Here is a 19,848-nt window from a genome sequence, read left to right as displayed (position 1 = left end):
GACCCGCGGACCTCCCGAAGAAAGCAGCCTGACTGCGCCCTCACGGTGACTGGCAGGCCGCCCCACTCGGCTTGCCGCCGCAGGCACGCACTTGGTGCACTGGTGCCTGCAGCCGAGCCTTGGCAGTTGGCAGAGGTGAAACTGACTGGCTCCACGCTGTGTGTATGATCAATACTGATCTTTGAGTCAGCAAATATGTCCACTTGAAAGCAAACATGTGTAGAACATCCTGAGTGGAGTATGGGCTGACAGGGGCATCTCAACCCTGTTGAAGGACATCACGCAGGGGGCTGAACTGAATGATTGATAAAGGAGTGAATGTGGGGTAATGTTCAGTTGGCACCACTCTGCTGTCTCCTTCTGAAGTATTAATTAGGTAAAAATTAGTAGCCACTGGCCCACTGGCTATACTTTTAAGACATGTGACTCCTTTGAGGAAAAAGAGTATAAAAATCAAGCAAATTAAATTACTGTTGTGAGAATTCCTTAGTTGACACTTGAAGATGCTGCTAGACAGAGTAGCCAAAACTCTGCTCCGTGGGCTTGAGTAGGACTGTGAGCCAAAGGGGTTTCCAGGCAGCCAAGGCCTTGCCTTGAGGGAATCCGAGACAGACCAGAGGGCTGAGGAGATCAGACCTGGAGAGAAGAAGTCGTTCATAGAATTTGGTAACCACCTTCTCTATCTGCTAAGTAGGAACTGGAACTGTGTGAGGCTAGCACAGGGCCTGTTTGTGAAAGAGAGGCTTGCTAAGAAGAATTTATAGCTCTTACTGTATAGTTCTTTATTGTCTAACACAGGAATTATGTGCTTAATGTAACCCTTTACCACTCATGTAATTCCTTCTCAACATTTTCTTTAAATGAAATTTTTTAATAAAAATTCAGATTTTAACAAAAAATTGTTTAAATCGTTTCTAACAACTCTAGTTATAACCTTATTAGGGAATGAAGCTTTAAGACTTAAAAATTGTTGTGTAGATGGGCACTGTATAGTGTGCACTCCACTGAACCACGGTGGCATAACTTTTTTCAACTTCTGTCCCACTGTACCTCTCAAACACCGTGTGCATCTCTTCAGGCTGTCCCCATGAGAAAAACTGTACAGCATTGGTTCTCAACCCTTTCCATACTGTGACCCTGTGTTAGAACGGAAACAGATTTCTGGACCTTCCTGCCATCTAGGTAAAAAGAAAAGGAAGGTGGCTGCAATCCCTTGAAACCTGTTTGTGACCTCCAGGGTGTGAACCTATGCTATAAATAAGCAAATCAACATGTAACAACTGTTTATTTCAGCGGCTGCTTTTCATTTTAGATAAAAGAAATGTCACTTTCCTAATTTTTGGTAACATACTAATGTATCTACAGGTGGTATAACAGTGGATACAAAGGCCTCTCTCCTGCAACTTCAGTGGGTCTTGCCACACAACCAGGGATCCAGTTGCAGGATCTAGACTCCAGTAATGCTATTACCTCCTGCCATTGCTCCACATGCACTGACTCCTGGGAGAAGTTTTGTCTAAAAAACGTGGTATTAAGTTATTCTGAGAAAGATACCCACACATTTTCAAGGACTTACAAAGAACTTATAGAACTGACTTTAAAGGTAACCTGCAAAGGAAAATAGGGTGTTTGTGCCCTATAGTAGTAGTACCTTTTTTTTAAAATCAATATTTGTTTAATTTGGTTCTTAACCTTAGAAAAATCTTGACTACTCTGTTTTTACTAGAGGAGCACTTGGGAAACTGGCAAACTAGTGTCTCTATATGTTTGTCTTCCCCATCAGTCTTAGTTAAAGCCTGTGCCCAGCCTGTCCTAGTTAGTCCTGCCCCTGCTGCCTTTTTAGACTCGTCCTGTCACCTGCTCTGGGCTCTGAGTCTCTTCTCTCTCTCCTCCACTCTTCCTTCCTTTTCTCTAGGTTCTTCCTTTTCCTCTCTCTCTTCTCCCAGGACTGCTTCTGGTCCAGCGGCAGCTCCAAAGTCTATTCCCTAATTCCCCCTCCCCCTCAGGTTCTAAGAGCCCTTTCTCTTCTCTACTGTTGCATCAGTTTACCTCAGCTTTGGGGCCTTTAACCTAGGAGCTCACCTCACTGATATCTAAGGCTGGCTTCTTTCCTCTCCACTGACTCTCCCCTCACCTTTTTGCCTGTTCACATCAGGGTCAGGGTCCCCTACTGCAACACTGGGCCTCCCTCCTTGCTCGATCGAAAGCCCTCTGTGGGTTTTATCTCCCTGCCCTACTAAGCCTTTACCCAGGAAATGCGAACCCGACTGAAGCGGACTCTCTCGGTTGGCCATTCAGGACCTTTGACTCACTGTTTTCCAGATCCACTTTTGAGTTGGCGAGTGGAGAGGTGAGCAGGTACTCCTTGTGGGGGACTGCATCACTTTTTCAGGACTTCATTCCCACTTTCACATAGCTACTTTCGTTCCTGGGCATACCTTTCCCAGCTGAGTCTTTCTGCTGCCCCCTTTTTACGGTGTTGGGCAGTCAACATCCACTCCTTGGCAGGCTTTTCCGTTGGCAAGGCTTTCAAACTCCCAACCTCTCTCTCTTCTCCCTGCAACCTTGTGCAGAAGCACCGGCATCCGGCAAGCCTTCTCCCCAGCGGGCAGTCGGTGCCAGCTCCTTCTCTAAATCTCACTCTACCCTCGCAGAGCACTGATCCGCCGGGTCAGTAAGGGCGTTAGCGCCCAGAGCCCTGTGGGGATGAACACGGGACCTGAATAAGTGGCAGCCCCACCGCCCCACCAGCCCCAGGAGCCTGCCCTGGCTGTGACAGGTGGGGGCCAATTAGTTGGGGCTTCACCACTGAGTTGCCTCTTGTATCCAGGGTTCTGGCTCTTCCTAAAGGTATTTGGCTTTTGCTTTGATTTTATTTCAGCCCTGCCTTCCTCAAGGTGTTCCCCTTCTGCTCTCGCCAGGACTTCTTCCTCCCAATTCGTCACTCCATGTCTCGACGTATAAATGATAGATCAAGATAGGCGATGTGGCAACTGCAATATGGCTCCATGAGCCGCCGGAAGGTTGCAGGAGCCCAGTTTCGAAGCTGTAAACCGAACGGGAGGACAGCAGATTGATACGGAGCTCTTGGACGTTTGAAGGAGTCTTCTCTTTGTCAGCCCTCTCAGGGCCAAGGCAGCCAAAAAAGTCGAGTCAGGTTGTCAAGGACCCTGAGTTCTTTCATCCCAGTCCAAATCGGTCAGGGTCCAACGTGCTCTCCAGGGTCAGGTGGGACAGAATCAAAATTTTCAAGTGGGTGATCAGCTCATCTAATCTCACTGCCATCCTTCTCATTACTAGGATCTTCATAACGACCATTGATCTCATTGACTCTTCAATGACCTTCTCTTCTCCTGACTCTTTCTTGGGACTTTCCCTTCTGACTATCTTTGCTCGGTATGGCTTTCATTTCACTGCTTTCCAGGCTCTGTGATCCCTGTGCTTCTCTTTCTTCTATGTCCACCCTGCCTTCCAGGCTTTGTTGAGTTCTGGAGAACACGGCCACCTGACCTCAGATCTGGTTGATCAGCCTCCGCCAGGAGGTCATCTTCTCCCTATTGGAGACACTAGCTCGGTGGCTCGGAGGTGACTGGGACTGGGATGACCATGCGCTTCATGACCGCTCTGTTCTCTTTGACAGGGCAGTTCAGTCGTCAAATTTGTTGTTCCAGCCTCCGCGCTTCCAATGGACACTCTTTGTACCTCACCTCTCCCTATAGCTTCTATTATGCCTGCCATCTTGCCAGGAGCTTGCTCTCTGCTCTCCTCTGTGGGTATCCCTGCCATCTCCACCTGGAATTTTCTCGGATGCTGGCGCGATTGCTATGATGTGTTTCAATATGTGTGCCCTCTCCATGTGTTCTCCTCACTATGGTATCACTGGCGATGATGTCTCTTTATCTTCCCTCACATGCTCGATGACGTTTCCTTCTGTTTCTCCCTGGGTCCTCCTGTTTGGGCAATGTCGTGTCAACAGTGTCCGAGCGGGCCAGCGATATTATAACAGAGGGCACCTCCAAAAGCAGGAAAACCCACCTCCTGATGAGGCACCAAACATTAGGTGCGTGGCAGGGGGTGTCCCAGTTCCTCCATCCCCAGCTCACCACTTCCTTATCATGTTCTTCACGTCCTATTTATCCAGCCGGGCAGGCCATCTGCGGATGATAGGCTCTGATAATGGAGCATTGTATCTATGTCCTTCGCATTGTTAGACACCACATAGATATTTCACACAAAGGATTACTTTGATCTGTCAGGATTCTGGGTATTCCACTCTGCGAGGATTAATAATAATTCTTTAGCTATGGTCTTGGGCGAATTGTGGTGGGAATGTCTTAGGGTATTCCGGGTATAATTCCGTAAAATCTCACCATAAATGGCCTGTGGCCTTGGGCTGATCTTTCTAACTACTGGGTTAACTGCCTCGGGCTTAGGGAGAGGACGGAGGGACCAAAGGTAAAGTCAAGGGCGTGGAGCCCTGGTTGGGCTGGTGCGACTGAAGGCATGCGTAGGAGGCACAAGGCACAATATATCGCCCCAAAAACCTCACGCAGGAATCGGCCCAGGGTTTTATCTACTTTTATTCTCCCCTAGATGTCCCAGACAGTCCCCTAGCATACGCCTCCTTCTGGCTGTCTCCTCCTCTGATCTGTTGTCTCCTTGGTCTGTGGGCCTGGTTCGGACACAGATCTCACTTACGACGACTCTACACAACAGATCTTCTTGATCCTATAATCGGCCCTGGGCCCTTGGCTCTCCCCCTCACCCCTTCCCCTTCCCCACTACTTTGCTCCTGTTCTGTGTATCTGGCCTCATTCCATTCTCCTGTCCCAAAAATTTTCTAGTGAAGGTCCACTTGCAATTTCTCAGGGGTTTTATTTCCCGCCCCAAGGGGAGGGCTCCCTGGGGGGGCCCGGCCTCCCGCTCCCCAAGGGCCCCCCTCCTCCTCCCCCCCTCTTGTCCTAAGTCCCCAACCTCCTCCCCTAGTCCCTCCGTTCCTTCCTGCCAGCCTGCCTCCTCCTGCTCTCCCCCTCTACTCTTTCTTTTCTTCCCTTCCTTCCAGGGGTCCCCCTGCCCTCCCAATCTGAGGAAAAAGGAGCTGCCCTCTTGGGGAAGGCTGCTATTGATTGCTTTCATTTCTGGGAAGGGCCTTTTCACCCTCTGGCTCCCCCCCTGAAGTCTGGGGCCAAATCCTCCTGGGTGGTGGGAGGGAGGAGGGAAGTGGGGGGGGAGGGGGGACCCCGCCATCCCCTCACCTTAGGGGGGTTTCCTTGGACCTTCCCTTTCACCCCGGGTATCGTTCGGGTAATTGACATCCGGGGACACACACAGGATGACATCCGCGTGCTTGGCCGGGAGAGTTGATCTGACCCTGGGATCCAGACAAGCGACCCGCACTTTCCTGAGTCTACTTAACGGTGGTCCTTATACTTATACCATTTAACACCTAGTATATCTATATGGACCAGAGGGCTACTCCCTACTCCACTATCAGGTCCATGGCTCTTCTAGGTTCAGGGGTCTAGGGGCATGGCATTCTAGGTTTGAGCATTTTGCATTGGGCAGCTGTGGGCCTCTCATCATGCAGAGCAGGTTTCCCCTTAATTTTGGGCTGTCCAATTTTCTCTCTCTTTCAGCCCCCCCTCCCTCCCCTCTCTCTCTCCCCCGTCCCCTCTCTCTCCTGAGTCTCTTCTCTCTTTCCTCCTTCTTCCCTGCCATAGTAGTTCTGGGAGCTTGACTAACCTTCTCTCCTCTTGGTAGCTAGCTTCTCCTCTCCCGACCAGCTTCCTTCCCGCAGTGGTCGAGAGAGTTCCTGTGCTGCTCGTCTCTCTGCTAGGGATAGGAGGAGTCATAGGAGGAGAGGGCGGAGGGACTCCCTGTACCATCCTAGCCCCTATGTGTCTGGTGGCATCTACAACTATGGTCTCACAACTATCTCCCGCGGTTCGGCTCTCGGGGCGGGTCTGGGGGCCACTTGGGGCCATGCTGGGCCAGTCGAACATCTGGGACCTTGGGGACCTTGGGGCTTTGTTGGCTCGGTATTCTCGCCTTACACGCTGCGCCCTTGTTATAGCCGCCACTCCAGCTCGGCCACCTGCTTAGGATGGGCTGCCTTGCTCTGCTTGTCATCTGCAAATCTTCTGTTGTCATATCCCATGCCTCCAGAGGCCACACCCACACAGCCCCACTGGTCTTGGCTAGAGCACTGGGCCCAGGCCTCGCCCTCCCCGAGGAGATATGCCTCACGCGTCGTCATCACGTCATCGTCATCAAGCATCATCTGTTGGGTGCAGGCGGCAGGTGGGGGGCATGGGGCCGGGCGTTAGGGTGCCTAGGGCTGGGGCGCTGGCTGGTTCCCTCATGCATCCGTGGCTGGCTCGATCCTGGCCTGCTCATCAGTCAGTTGATGATTTGTCTCCTGCTGCACCTGGGCAGCTGCTGGCTGGCCATCTGCCCTGGTAGCTGGTAGCTTCTTGTTGGGCCATTTAGCCTGCATGCCTTCCTTAGATCTTCCTTTTTTTTGGGGTGTTTTACCCTGCCCCGAGACGGTTTGGTCCAGTCTCACTCTCAAATCCTCCTGACACCACGTGCGTCTCAGTCTCCCTCTCTCCCTCCCCAGCGCTCTTTTTTTTTAGCTGAGGTGAAGACCCCCCCTTAGAACCAGTCCTTCTCAGGGGAAGTCTGTCCCCGTCCTTGTCTTCCCATCAGTCTTAGTTAAAGTTTTTTTACCCCTGGAGCTGGCGTGGCGCTGCTCCTCTGGCCTGCTTGCTGCTTCACCACTCCTGGCAGCCGGGCTCTCTCTCTCTCCTTCCTCTCCTTCCTCCCAGGAAGGAAAGGAAGCAGTTCTCAGGCCAGAATTAGAATCAATCAGCTGGTCCTAATCCTCCTCTCTCTCAGCTGATTCTAAATTTCTTATTTGGTAACCCCTTTCTCAACTGAACCTGGTTGACCTGTAGTTGCCTCTCAGTTGATAAGGAGGAGGGCCTTTTAACACTCTGGGACTGACTCCTCCCCCCCTCTTGCAACTGTCTGTCCTGAGTTTATCACAATGTACAGAGCTCAAAGTACCCTGGGCCCAACTCTGAACTAATCTATCTGGGTACTACTGTCTCATAAATCATTAGCTAATAGGCAAGACTGTCTAAGAGGGCAACTGAGAGGAATAGTCAGACTACTTAAGGCTGTTTCATATATAAAGAATATATAATTCAAACTCCAGGCAAGCAATTGGGAGAAAAGCTCTTTTTGTTAAAGATGATTAATAGATTTTTTTTTTCAGACCAAAAGGACCATTTTCATCAGCCAGTCTGCTCTCCTTCAAAAACACAGGCCATAGAGTTTTACCCACTAATTCCCGCATTAATCCCAACAATTTGGGGTTGAAATAGAACATCTCTTTTAGAAAGACATCCAGTCTTGATTTAAACAGTTCAAATGATGGAAAATTCACCACATCCCTTGTTAAGAGAAAACACCCTACCCCTTTAACTAAGACCTCATCTATATTGAAAGTAGCACCAGCTTAACTAAAGATGTTATTTTAAACAGTTAAACCTGTACAAAACTTTGTGTTGACACTCAAACTGATTTAAAGTTAAAGTAGTGCAACCCTGAAAAGAGACCAGGCCTGAGAAGTCAGAAAATTCCCATTCTCTAGACCCGCAAGAATTCCTCCGGCAAAAAACAGACAAGACTTTGACATTCCGAAAATTTCTGAGGTAAAATAATAATTAAAAAAAAGATAATGAAAAAAAGTCACAGGTTTTAGCCACTAGTCTAACTTTTCTTTGGAAGTCATCTTTAATGCAAGAAGGAAGGATTCCCAAGGAGAAGGTGGTCTTGTGGTCATAGCATTGAGTTAAGACTCAGGGACCTGCATTCAATTCCTTTCTCTGCCCTTCTTCAGTAACCTTGGACAAATGACTTAATCTGTGCCTCAGTTTCCCCATATAAAAGAGGGGGATAACAATACTCCTTCCCACCCACTGTCTCTCTCTAGGCAATACGGTGTGGAGGAAGATTTGGTCATGGTCGGGAATAAGGTGAGTGAGTCATCAAGAAAGACCCCCCAGGCTGGGAACCAGCCAATCTGCCCTTTCTGTCAGTATTGTCATTAGGAATGGAGGAAGCAGAGAGGATTTTAAGAGTAAAACTAAGGAGCACAGATTTAGCCATATTTGGCTTGAGTTCCCAGAGAGCCATACAGGATAACACGTCCATCCAGCCACAGCCAGAAAGTTAGCACAAGTGAAATATACTAGATGGTTTTTGCATATTAACTCCCCACAGATTTCTCTCTCCCCACCTCACTCATTTTATAGGATCCTTCTGTCCCAACTTCCACAGCTGTCTGAGTTCCTGTAGCTCTAACCCTTAAGAACAAGTGCAGAAGCCCTTGCAGTGAATTTACTGCATTATAAATGACACTCAGGCTTATTTTATGTTTTGTTAAATATCAGCACCAGGAAATTATCTTTTTTTCCTCTGAGGCTCCACTGCTTAGTGTAGATGAAAACATTAGATTTGCACATGCTGAAGATGAACTGAAAATTTTTCTTGCTGTTTTGCCAAGAGGATGGTGAAGTGTATAGAAGGAAATGAAGAGACAATGTCAAGTGTCTTCGCGCTGCATTTTTAAGGCACACGATTGCATCATTTTCTAATATAGTATTTTATACTTGTGCATTTATGGCTGGTCCCCTAGAAACTAGAAAGCAATTACAAATCAAGCAAATTTAGAAAGTTATCTATCTGACCCTGTTTTCAGAAGAAAACAAGTTTACAAATAATCTGTAACATGTTTGAGATGACACAAGGAAGTGCTGGTTCCTCTGAACATGGGGCTCCTGCTCCTCCTCCAACACACAGGTAGGCCAGCTGTAATGCACATACAAGCTGCATACTGCCAAGACTAGCCAGGCCTTTGAGATGCTCTGGGAGGAACAACTGGATTTAGAACACATTATAGTCATGATAGGAAGAAACGGCTGGATTTGTGGTAAGGGAACTGGCCTAGGGCTCATATGATATTGGTTCAATTCACAGTTCTGCTACAGTTTTCATCTGTGATGACCTTGGGCAAATCACTTAATCTTTCACTCCCCAATCTTCTGTTTGCATGTTATATCCTTCTCTCTCTTCCTTTGTCTGATGGGTCTATTTAGAATGTGAACGCTGTCTCTACAGTGCCTACCACAATGGAGTCCTGATGTTTGGTTGGTACTTCTAGCCTCTACAGGAATTAAAAAATATACTAATCTTGATGCTAAACACTACAAATTGCAGCACAGACATTAATTAAGCCACATGACATTTGTGAAGCGGGCACCATTATCCCCACTTTAGACATAGGACAGCAGAGAGTGAGCCAAATTCTGCCTTTGTTTACATCCCTACAGGCTCACTGGGTTTGTGTGTGTGTGTGTGTGGGGGGGGGTAACAGCAGCATTTGTCGCAGAGGGATTCACTCACTTACCCCAAGCCTCTCAGCAAGTCAAGCTGTGTCTATATGGGAAAGTTTTCGTCGGTACAAGCGAAGGCGTGAATTTAAACTGATATAGTTCTTCTTCACTGCATTCATCCCATCACATGGGGTCTGCTCTGTGAGTCCTGTCTCATCAAAGTGCTCTGTTTAATGCCACCTGCTCACACATCTTTTTTATGACATCCCATCACTTCTTCTTGGCGTAGCACCTCTGCCTTTTTCCTTCAGTTTTGATCGGTTGGATTGTCTTACCATGTAGTTGGCAGGATTGCGCTTTACATGACCAAGCCATCTGAGCCCGTACTTCCTCATTTTTTTGTTTATGGGAGTTACTTTAAGCAGGTCTCTAACATACATATTCCTCAGATCATCTTGCTTGATTACCTCACTCACACATCTCAATATTCGTATTTCTGTGGAGCAGATCATTTGCTCATGTTTCTTCTTTGTTGCTCAGCACTCGGCACCATATAATAAAATTGGATGGACCACCATTTTAGAGAGTGAGATCATCCCTTTTAATCTTCCTGGTGCCTTCCTCTCACATACTACACCACTTATCTCTCTCCATTTGAGCCAGGCATTTATTATCCTAGCTTTAATTTTGTCCTCCATTTCCCCAGATTCAAGCACCCGGATATTGGAAATTTTGTATTTTTGGTAGTGTCTGCCCATCTAGCACAACACCTGGGCAGGGACACTGTGTGTCATTTCTAGAATACTCCCTAATTTTCTTTATTCTGATATAGTTATACCGGTATACTCTGCCATGTGGACACTCATTCTGGTCTGAGCAACTTTTTTTGGTTTAGTTTATGTTGCTTGGGAAGAGATTTAAGCTAAATCAACCAATCAAAAACAACCCCAAGTTTATACCATAATAAGTGTATGCAGGTCTGTGTGTTATACTTGTATAACGGATAAAACATTCCATGATAGACCAGGTTTAAGTGTCAAACCAAGGATTAGAACTCATGAGTTCCTGGAGCCTACTCCAGTATTCAGGATTTCACAAAACAGTACTATTTCTTCTGCAAAGAGCTTCTAGTCTAACACAGACAAACAGGAGAGACAGGCCAATAGTTCAAATACAGGGAAAGAAGGAGACATTCTGAATGAAGAGATTTAAGTACTGTGGGACCTAGACTTCCTGGAATAAGTTAGTTTAAGGAGAAGAAAGCAGGTAACTAGAAAAGGAAAACTGTTATAAAAGAGTGATGAAGAATGCCTCATTAATCTCCTTATGAAGTATACATAAGTGTTTTATTGATTAAGTGAGGTCATGAGGGTAAAGTGCTCTCTTTCCCAAATGCTCCTGCTGGAATAGAGGAGCTGACACTGACTGAACAAGGGAAATGTGGCACACACAGAAAGTTCTAACAACCCATAACAATAGCTCAATGGAGTTTTTTGGTGGAGAGTCTTGGACGCCTCACTTCTTTTGGGTTGCCTGCTACCACAAACAGAGCAGCAGTGAGGGCAGCTTTGTTCAGGGAGCTTCACGTTCATACATCGGTCATGGTGGTCTATGCATAGTTGTCTATACAATAAGCATTCTTGGCTCTTGCATAGAACTTTTCCGCCATAGTCCTCACAGTGGCATATTATTCCCCTTTTACAGATGAGGAAACCAATCCAGAAAGGTTATGTGATTTGCCTGAGGTTACAGAATAAAGTCAGTGGCAGAGTGGAAACAGAACGCTGCTCTCTTGACTCCCAATCCAGTGCTCTACATGTTGGACCACACTGTTGTCTGTTTTGTGTGAAAGTCAGTGTTGCTGGGCATGGCTTTCATTGCACTTCATCACTACAAGCAATATTGACTGCAAAACAAGTCACTCTTTTGGTATAAGAATACAAATATTCAAAAATTCAAATAGAAAAATGGCAAACAGAAAGGCAAAGACAAAATCATAAGCAAGCAAGCAGAGTAAAACTCCAGTCCCCCTCCTGCTCACGCACTATCACTTCTCTTACATGGACTCCACATAGTTCTCAAGTTTATTAACCAGGCCTGAAACCAGAGAAACACACCCGCGCTGTTTGCAGAATTCTAAAGCACTTTGGCTCAGATCCTCAAAGGTATTTAGGCTCCTAACTCCCATTGAAATCAATGGGAGTTATGTGCTTAAACACTTTTCAGGATCTGGGCCTTTGTGAAGTGTGCATCCATTCCTGAAAAGCAGCCATCTCACGGGTGGCTCACAGCTGCTGGTTAACACTGCACTGCCACTATACACTATAGCCAGCCCTGAGTGCTGTCCATCAAAGGAGAATCCCTTGAAGAAGGGCCTAGCTTCAGTGATGAAACCCAGGAAAAAAGGCAGCCTTAGATCCTACTCCTTTTTCTCCTCCAACTCTGAATGAATTATTAAACAGCCAAGAGTTGTTGTTGAGATATCAAGTATCTGAGAACTGACAGCAGTGCCACAAATTATGGTACTGGCTTTACCGCTGAGCATAAGAATATAAGAATGGCCATACTGGGTCAGACCAATGGTCCATCTAGTCAGGTATCCTGTCTCTGATGCTGGCCAGTGCCAGATGCTTCAGAGTGAATGAACAGAAGGGGAAACTTCTAGTAAGCCATCCTCAGTCATGCAGTCCCAGCTTTTGGCAATTGGAGGTTTAGGGACACCTGGAGTATGGGGTTCTGTCCCTGACCGTGTTGGTTACTAGCCATTGATGGACCTATCCCCCATGAACTTATCTATTATTTTTTGAACCTAGTTATACTTTTGGTCTTCACAAAATACCCCGGCAATGAGTTCCACAGATTGACTGTGTAGCGTGTGAAAAAGTAGCTCCTTTTGTTTTATTTTAAATCTGTTGCCTATGAATTTCAGTAGGTGACTGCTAGTTCTTGTATTACATGAAGGGATATATAACATTTCCCTGTTCACTGTCTCCATACCATTCATGATTTTTCTAGACCTTTATCATATCCCCCCCTTGGTTGTCTCTTTTCAAAGCTGAACAGTCCCAGTCTTTTTAATCTCTCTTCATATGAAAGCTGTTCCTTACTCCATATAATTTGTGTTGCCCTTCTCTACATCTTTTCTGATTCTAATGTATCTGTTTTGAGATGGGGCAAACAGAACTGCATGCAGTGTTCAAGGTGTGGGGATATACAGTGGATTTATATAGTGGTGCTATTATATTGTCTAATTATCTTTCCCTTTCCTAATGGTTCCCAACATGCTGTTAGCTTTGTTGACTGCCGCTGCACATTGAGCAGATGTTTTCAGAGAACTATCCACTGATGTCTCCCAGATCTCTTTCTTGAATAGTAACAGCTAATTTAGATCCTTTCATTTTCTATGGATATTTTTTTCAATCTGTATTACTTTGCATTAATCAACATTGAATTGCATCCGCCATTTTCTCACCCACTCTAAGAAGGTCCCTTTGCAATTCTTCACAGTCAGCTTTGGCCTTAATTATCTTGAATATTTTTGTGTTGTCTGAAACTTTTGCCACCTCACTGTTCACCCCTTTTTCTGAATAATGTATGGAGATGTTGAACAGCACTGGTTCCAGTACTGATCCTTGGAGGAGCCCGCTATTTACCTCTCTCCACTGTGGAAACTGACCATTTATTCCTACCCTTTGTTTCCTATTTTGTAACCAGTTGCTGTTTCATGAGAGGACCTTTCCTCTTATCCCCTGATGGCTTAATTTGCTTAAGAGCCTTTGGTGAGGGACCTCTGAGTAGATATAAAAAACTGCAATGCTACTGCAGATCCAGTTTCATTCCACACCATTAGTTGGTTGATCCCATGTATGATAGCAGTAGGAGGAAGATTCTTTTGAGAAGTCAACAACACAGGTAACCCTGTCTCCTTCTTTAGAGTAGTTTGATGCAGTGAAAAGCACTATATAAATCACTACATAATAATAAATAATAATAATAATTTAGCACTCACCCTTCCCCCTCAGGCCATTGTTGGAAATGGATTTTGCACCATTCAGTTCACCACATGAAGGAATTAAGAAACCTTGTGTCTCTTTCCACTGTTCCCTGTATGTTTCCTATGGGTGATGGATTCATTTATCTTTTGTGCAGTCATGGCAGACACGCTAGACACAGAGACAAACTCCAGGCAGCAGTTTCTCAGTAGCAAAACAATCCACACTCATTGCTAGAGTATGAAGTGAACCTGGATTCACACTGACTGAAAGGGAGGCAGTGTGGTGGTATATGTGGGCAAGTTCAACCTAGGTAAGCCAGGGCCCACAAAGCCTTCTTAGCACCAGAATTCACTTTAAGTGCTTGTTCGGCTTTATGGAGCAAACATTTCAAAAAGCAATGGCCTCTTAGTGGTGCTGTGGTGGCTGCACACATTGAAATATGCCACACTAAGACTCCACCCTCATTACAATCATCACTGGTTAGGGGACCCACTTACCACAGGACTAAGAAGTTGTAGTAACAGTGGGAGGGACAACTGAGCTGTAACCTGTTCCTGTGATTGGATTACAGACAAGGCCCCTGACTAAAGACATTTCTTTGACATTTTCCGCAGTAGGAAAGTACCTCTCACTTCTGAGTGCCATTCAAGATAAGGAATGTTGTAACTTGGGGTAGTGTCATGTAGAGCCAATTATTAATATGACTGTTTTGGGCATTAAGATGCCTGGAAAATATTGCTCTGTTCTGGCAAGATGGAAATTTTTCTTGTATACAGTGGGAAATTCACTCTTCTTTCGCTCTGAATGCCATACCTGTTTGAATATCAATATGGTGCTTGCCCAAACTGATTCTTATAATATAAACACTATCCCTGCTATCTGCCTGTTTAGTGTTTTGAGGGTTCTTACAGAGTTTACACTGTGCGTTCATGGTGGATGCAGCTAGGGTTGCCATTTTTGGTTGGATATATTCCTGGAGGTTTTATCACATGACATAATCTTTGATTAAAGATTAATTTTTAATTCCTGGAGACTCCAGGACAATTCTGGAGGGTTGGCTACCCTAGATGCAGAAGGGAGTGTGTGGTTTAAGAGGAAGTATGTAGAGTGGCAGAGATGAAAATTTAAAAGTTGAAGACACAGTATTTTGGGGCACGTCCTATATCCATAGCGTTGTCTTGTATAACCACAAGCACAGGGCCAGCACATTAGATATTTATAATATTCCCTTCATTGTGTTATCTATACTATATATCGGATGGAAAACTGAATTTTTGTTAATCTATATAGGAAATGAAGTTAATTTTAGGATGATGCAACAGCATGGAACATCTAGTCTTATGCAGTAGAAAGTAATGTCCTGCAGATGGCAGCATTGGTGAGCTTCACTAGTTACTTGTTTAACTTGAATTAATGGTGTAATAGTCAACATATAACTCCTATACTTTTATATTAAGTTGTTAGTGGGCACTTTTAGTTATATGAACCAATTTTTAGAAGTAATTTACTTTTCACCATGTATACTTTTTTCCAGAAAAAAACATCTTTTGCACTTCACTCATCTTAGACAAGACAATGGACACAGACAAATTAGTTTCACTTTTGTTTATATTATTCCTAATGCAGTAGCACCTAAGAGCCCACTCAGAGATCAGGGCCCCATTGTGCTGGGCATTGTACAGACATAATAATAAATAAAAAAGACAGCTCTTTCCAACAGAGCTTCATGATTCACCAAGAGTTAAATCTATAGTGAAGACAAAGCTTAGGGTCCAGTCTACATTAGAGACTTTGGCCAGTATAGTAATGTCACTTAGGGGGTGCAGGTTTCTCCTCCCCCCATTTCTCTATCAGCAGAAGGTCTAGTGTAGACACAGCTATACTAGCAAAAAAACCTTACTTTGCTGGTACAACTTATTTCACTTGCCAAAGTGATATAAACGACACCAGCAAAAGCATGTTTTAACTGTATAAACTACGTCTACATGAAGCAAGTTTGCTGGTATAGCTAGACTGGCAAAACGTTTCTAGTGTAGACCTGGCCAACGTGTCAGACAAGATACAACATGTGGATGAAACAAACAAGTCGGTGTGTGTGTGTGTGTGGGGGGGGGAATTAGGAGGATGAAGTAACAATAAAACAGAGTTTAGCACAGGGGTGGGCAAACTTTTTGGTCCGAGGGCCACACTGGGGTTGCAAAATTGTGTGGAGGGCTGGATACAGAAGGCTGTGCCTCCCCAAACAGCCTGGCCTCTGACCCCTTGCACTTCCCACCCCCAGACTGCTTCCCTCAGAACCCCTGACCCATCCAATCCCCTCCTGCTCCTTGTCCCCTAACCGCCCCCTCCCAGGACCCCCACCCCTAACCGCCCCCGGGGCCCCATCCCCTATCCAACCCCCCTGCTCCCAGTCCTCTGACTGCTCTGACCCCATCCACACCCCTGCCCCCTGACAGGCCGCCTGGGACTCCCACACATATCTAACCCCCCCATCCCCTGACCACCCCCCAGAACCTCCGCCCCATCCAACCCCCTGCTCCCTGTCTCCTGACTGCCCCCCTGGGCCCACCGCCCCTTATCCAACCCCCCTGACCCCAGCCCTCTTACCATGCCACTCAGAGCAGCATGTCTGGGAGCCGTGCCACCCGGCCAGAGCCAGACACACCACCACGCTGCTCGGCAGGAGTGCGCAACCCCGCTACCCAGAGCACTGCCCACACGGCGGCGTGGCTACGGGGGAGGGGCCAGGAGCTAGTCTCCCTGGCTGGGAGCGCAAGGGCTGGGCAGGATGGTCCCATGGGCCGGATGTGGCTCGCGGGCCATAGTTTGCCCACCTCTGGTTTATCAGAAAAGGAAAGTCTCAGCTCACTACTTGCCTTATACTTGGTTTCTGTTCAATTTCATTTTTAGGTTCCCATGCACTAGAACAAGTCTGTTGTATTTAGATTGCTAACAAACTAGGGAAATGTCAGGTGTGGTGGGTTTTTTTTTTTAAGACTGTTTCCACTGAACTCTAAAAAATAAAATAAAAAAATAACCACAGCATCATTTCTATTGGCCTTGGGTTCTATACCCAGTTTATTTTTATAAAATTAAATTTGGACCAGATTCACCCTGATAGTGCACCTTTAACTATGTGTACCTTAGAGCATGCTGCACCACATCCATCACAGAGTCTTCCACATCGGGATGCTAGCATGTCTGGTCTTTACTGGACTCTATTGTCTCCTATCTGTATCTAAAAATAAAGAATACACACTATATTCCCATATGTGTTTACTGACGGTGTGAAGTTAGAATGTACAAACAGATTTGTGGATGTGATGTTAAGCGAGAGTATTGTAAGTTCCACTCTGATTTTCAGGACTTCACAGCTTATTTTTAAGAATTTACTTAAATCTAACATTTGGTAGCTATAATCTCAGCCTGGGGACAATCTGACTTTATCAAAACTGGTCAGAAATGTAAGCTTTTAAGTTCAGGAGAGAAGAGACAAGATAGGCATTCAGATTTTAAATGCTTTTTAGAGCTGCTCTAGAGGTCACAAGAATTGTTATAAGCCAGGGGTTGGCAACCTCTGGCACGCACTCTGGTGGGTCGGGCTAGTTTGTTTACCTGCCGCGTCTGCAGGTTCAGCCAATCGCGGCTCCCACTGGCCAAGGTTTACTGCTCCAGGCCAATGGGGGCTGCGGGAAGTGGCGCGAGCCGAGGGATGTGCTGGCCATGGCTTCCCGCCGCCCCCATTGACCTAGAGTGGTGAACCGCGGCCAGAGGGAGCTGCTATGGGCCGAACCTGCGGACACGGCAGGTAAACAAACTGGCCTGGCCCGCCAGGTTGCTTACCCTGGCAAGCCACATGCCAGAGGTTGCCAACCCCTGTTATAAGCTCTTATTCTAGAATGTTCAAGTGAATGAAGGGAAGGAATATCGGTATTAACTGAAATGCTACAGAAGCAATACAATGGGATCTAGAAGGATTGCAGTCAACCAGCGCCGGTTCCAGCGTTTTTGCCGCCCCAAGCGGTGGGGAAAAAAAGAAGCCGCGATGGGTGGCACTTTGGCGGCAGCTCTACCGTCGCCGCATCGTTCTTCGGCGGAAATTCGGCAGCAGGTCCTTCCCTCCGAGAAGGAGAGAGGGACCTGCTGCTGAATTGCTGCCGAAGAGCCGGACGTGCCTCCCCTCTCCATTGGCCACCCCAAGCACCTGCTTGCTGCGCTGGTGCCTGGAGCCGGCCCTGCAGTCAACAACAGTATATTGGCATTGTATGCAAAGAAGTGATATGACCCCCTAATAGAGTAAAGGGCGATCTGTTTGCGGCACTTTGAATCAGAGGCCTGCACTGTTAGACTATATAGAAGACAGAGAAGGCAACCACTGTAAACAAAAAAAAAAACAAACAAAAAAATCACTATTCAGAAAATACTTCAAAAGTTTATAACTACAAACTTGAGCAGCAGTGATAAATCCCTTCACCTACAACGCAAATGCAAGAGTTCAGTGCTCTACTGGCAGATGCTGTAGTACTTTGGCTCCACTCACTCTTTCCCATTCACCCAACAGATGACATTTATCACCCTATCACCCACATGATTAAATTGTCACCTTCTCCACCATCTTGCACTTTGTAAGGGAATTTATCCCTGTGCATGCTGAGTGTAAAACATTGTTAACATCAGAATTCTCCACTTACACCCATGGTCTCCTTTTATCTCACTTTTCACAGGCTTAAAATATTGCACAAGGTACAAGGTGTAGAGAATCCTGTTCCTTATTCCACTGGCTAGCAACTGATTCCATTCTCTGCTTCATGCAAATCTGGAGGGAATCAAAATTTAGAGCTACTTAAGAGATAAAGATCTGTAGCAAAAGATTTTCATTTAAATCAACAGGAACCAATAGTGGCAGTCACAATATGGAGCTGCAAACCTGGCCAGCTTGAAAAACTTGCCCTTGGCATGTAAACTGATGATCAGATCTGACACGAAGAGCAATTATGGCTGTTATAAAACACAAAAATATATTTAGGTTTTGTGAAAACAACAAAGCATTTATAACACTTAGACAACTTGAAGTGTCCAGGATTATTTTTAAATACCAGTGGAAAGAATTTTGTTGTTAACACAAATTAACATTCCCCTGCAGCATTTGCAACCCAAATATTGCATCATTGCACTAGTCAGTAGTTGGCAATAAATTAAACCATCTTTAATAAACAGAAGTGAAACAGATTATCTGTATTGCCCAAGCTGAAGAAAGAGCAAACAATAACCAAGGAGCATAAACAGAGAATGAATAATTAATAGACTGTTAAACTGCCTCGCTTTAGTAATTTAAGGACTTATATTTTAAAAGGGGACATTATCAACTTCAAATGTAATTCATTAAAATGTAGGTTTACAGTCATGTTCTCCTATTTCTTTCAATAGTTTCCCCATATTGCTATGTGAAAGGCCCACATAAGCAACAGAACTTCATCAAAACAGTTGCCAGGGGTCTCAGTTCCGGTAGAGGCTATAGCATAGACAAGGCTCTACCCATCAGCATTTTTAGCACATCAGTTAGCCCTCTCCTGAGCTCCAGGTGGGGCTGGGAAGCCAGTGGATCAAGAAGTGTTCTCCCTCATTCTCTCCTTCTGTCCACTGGGACAGGGGTGGGTCCTAGTACTCACAAGACAAAAAAGAGTCCAATTAGCTATGACATTCTAATGTCCCAGTGATCTGAAGAGGTCTCCAGAGCTGGTTCTTTACCTAAACCCATAACTTAATTACCCCTCCCCCAACCTTAAAAAACAGCACAAAGAATCCAGAACTACTGGCCTCATCAGGGTTGTAAAGGCATCATCCCCTGGTGCTGCTTGGTCTTCTCAGAAGAGAGCTGCTGGGAAAGTTATGGCTCAGCAGGGGACTCAGCTAGCCCCCTCTCACCTGTTACTGTTGCCTCCCCCCCCACTTCTACTCAGTCTCTTCTTCCTAAGGGACACTGAGGCTTTCTTACAGGGCCATTCCTAAGAAATCCCAAGGAAGGTTCTAACCCACAGGTGTTCTTGCAGAGGGAGGTCATTGTGACTACACAGGCCTAGAATCCTGATACCATAGTGGGATAAGGCGAGAGATGAGGCAAAACTAGTTCTTCCACCAACCGTTTGGTGCTGCTGGCAGTGTCAGCTTCAGATTTAGATTGGATACAGTGTTTTTCCTCATTTTCTCTCCTGAATGGTAGGGGACTTTTGCCATGAGCTGTCCAGTAGCTGCCAGCTCACCCCAGCAATGACTGCATTTCAATACTAGGCAATATTGTTTTCTTATACATCGTTTATAAAGCACGTTAGGATGAAAGTAGCTCTATAAAATATAAGCTTTTCTAATGAGAAGGTCCCATGAACCCAAGAATAAAAAAGGAAAAACATAACGGGAGTTAAAAATTCTTAGCAGCTGGGAGAGAAGGAGATACA

At 45.8% G+C, this 19,848-nt stretch overlaps 1 long non-coding RNA gene across 1 annotated transcript; it reads right to left on the bottom strand.

Annotated features, from left to right (window-relative positions):
• Positions 1–18,718: 18,718 nt before the first annotated feature.
• Positions 18,719–19,428, bottom strand: LOC120402859. The gene is made up of 2 exons (XR_005597330.1): positions 19,322–19,428; positions 18,719–19,054 (listed from the first exon to the last, which is right to left on the bottom strand). It is a non-coding gene; the product is annotated as an uncharacterized LOC120402859 (long non-coding RNA).
• Positions 19,429–19,848: the final 420 nt, after the last annotated feature.

This window comes from Mauremys reevesii, linkage group 4 (assembly GCF_016161935.1).
Source record: "Mauremys reevesii isolate NIE-2019 linkage group 4, ASM1616193v1, whole genome shotgun sequence".
Classification (NCBI taxonomy): domain Eukaryota; kingdom Metazoa; phylum Chordata; order Testudines; family Geoemydidae; genus Mauremys; species Mauremys reevesii.
This window is presented reverse-complemented; position numbering and strand designations above follow the sequence as displayed.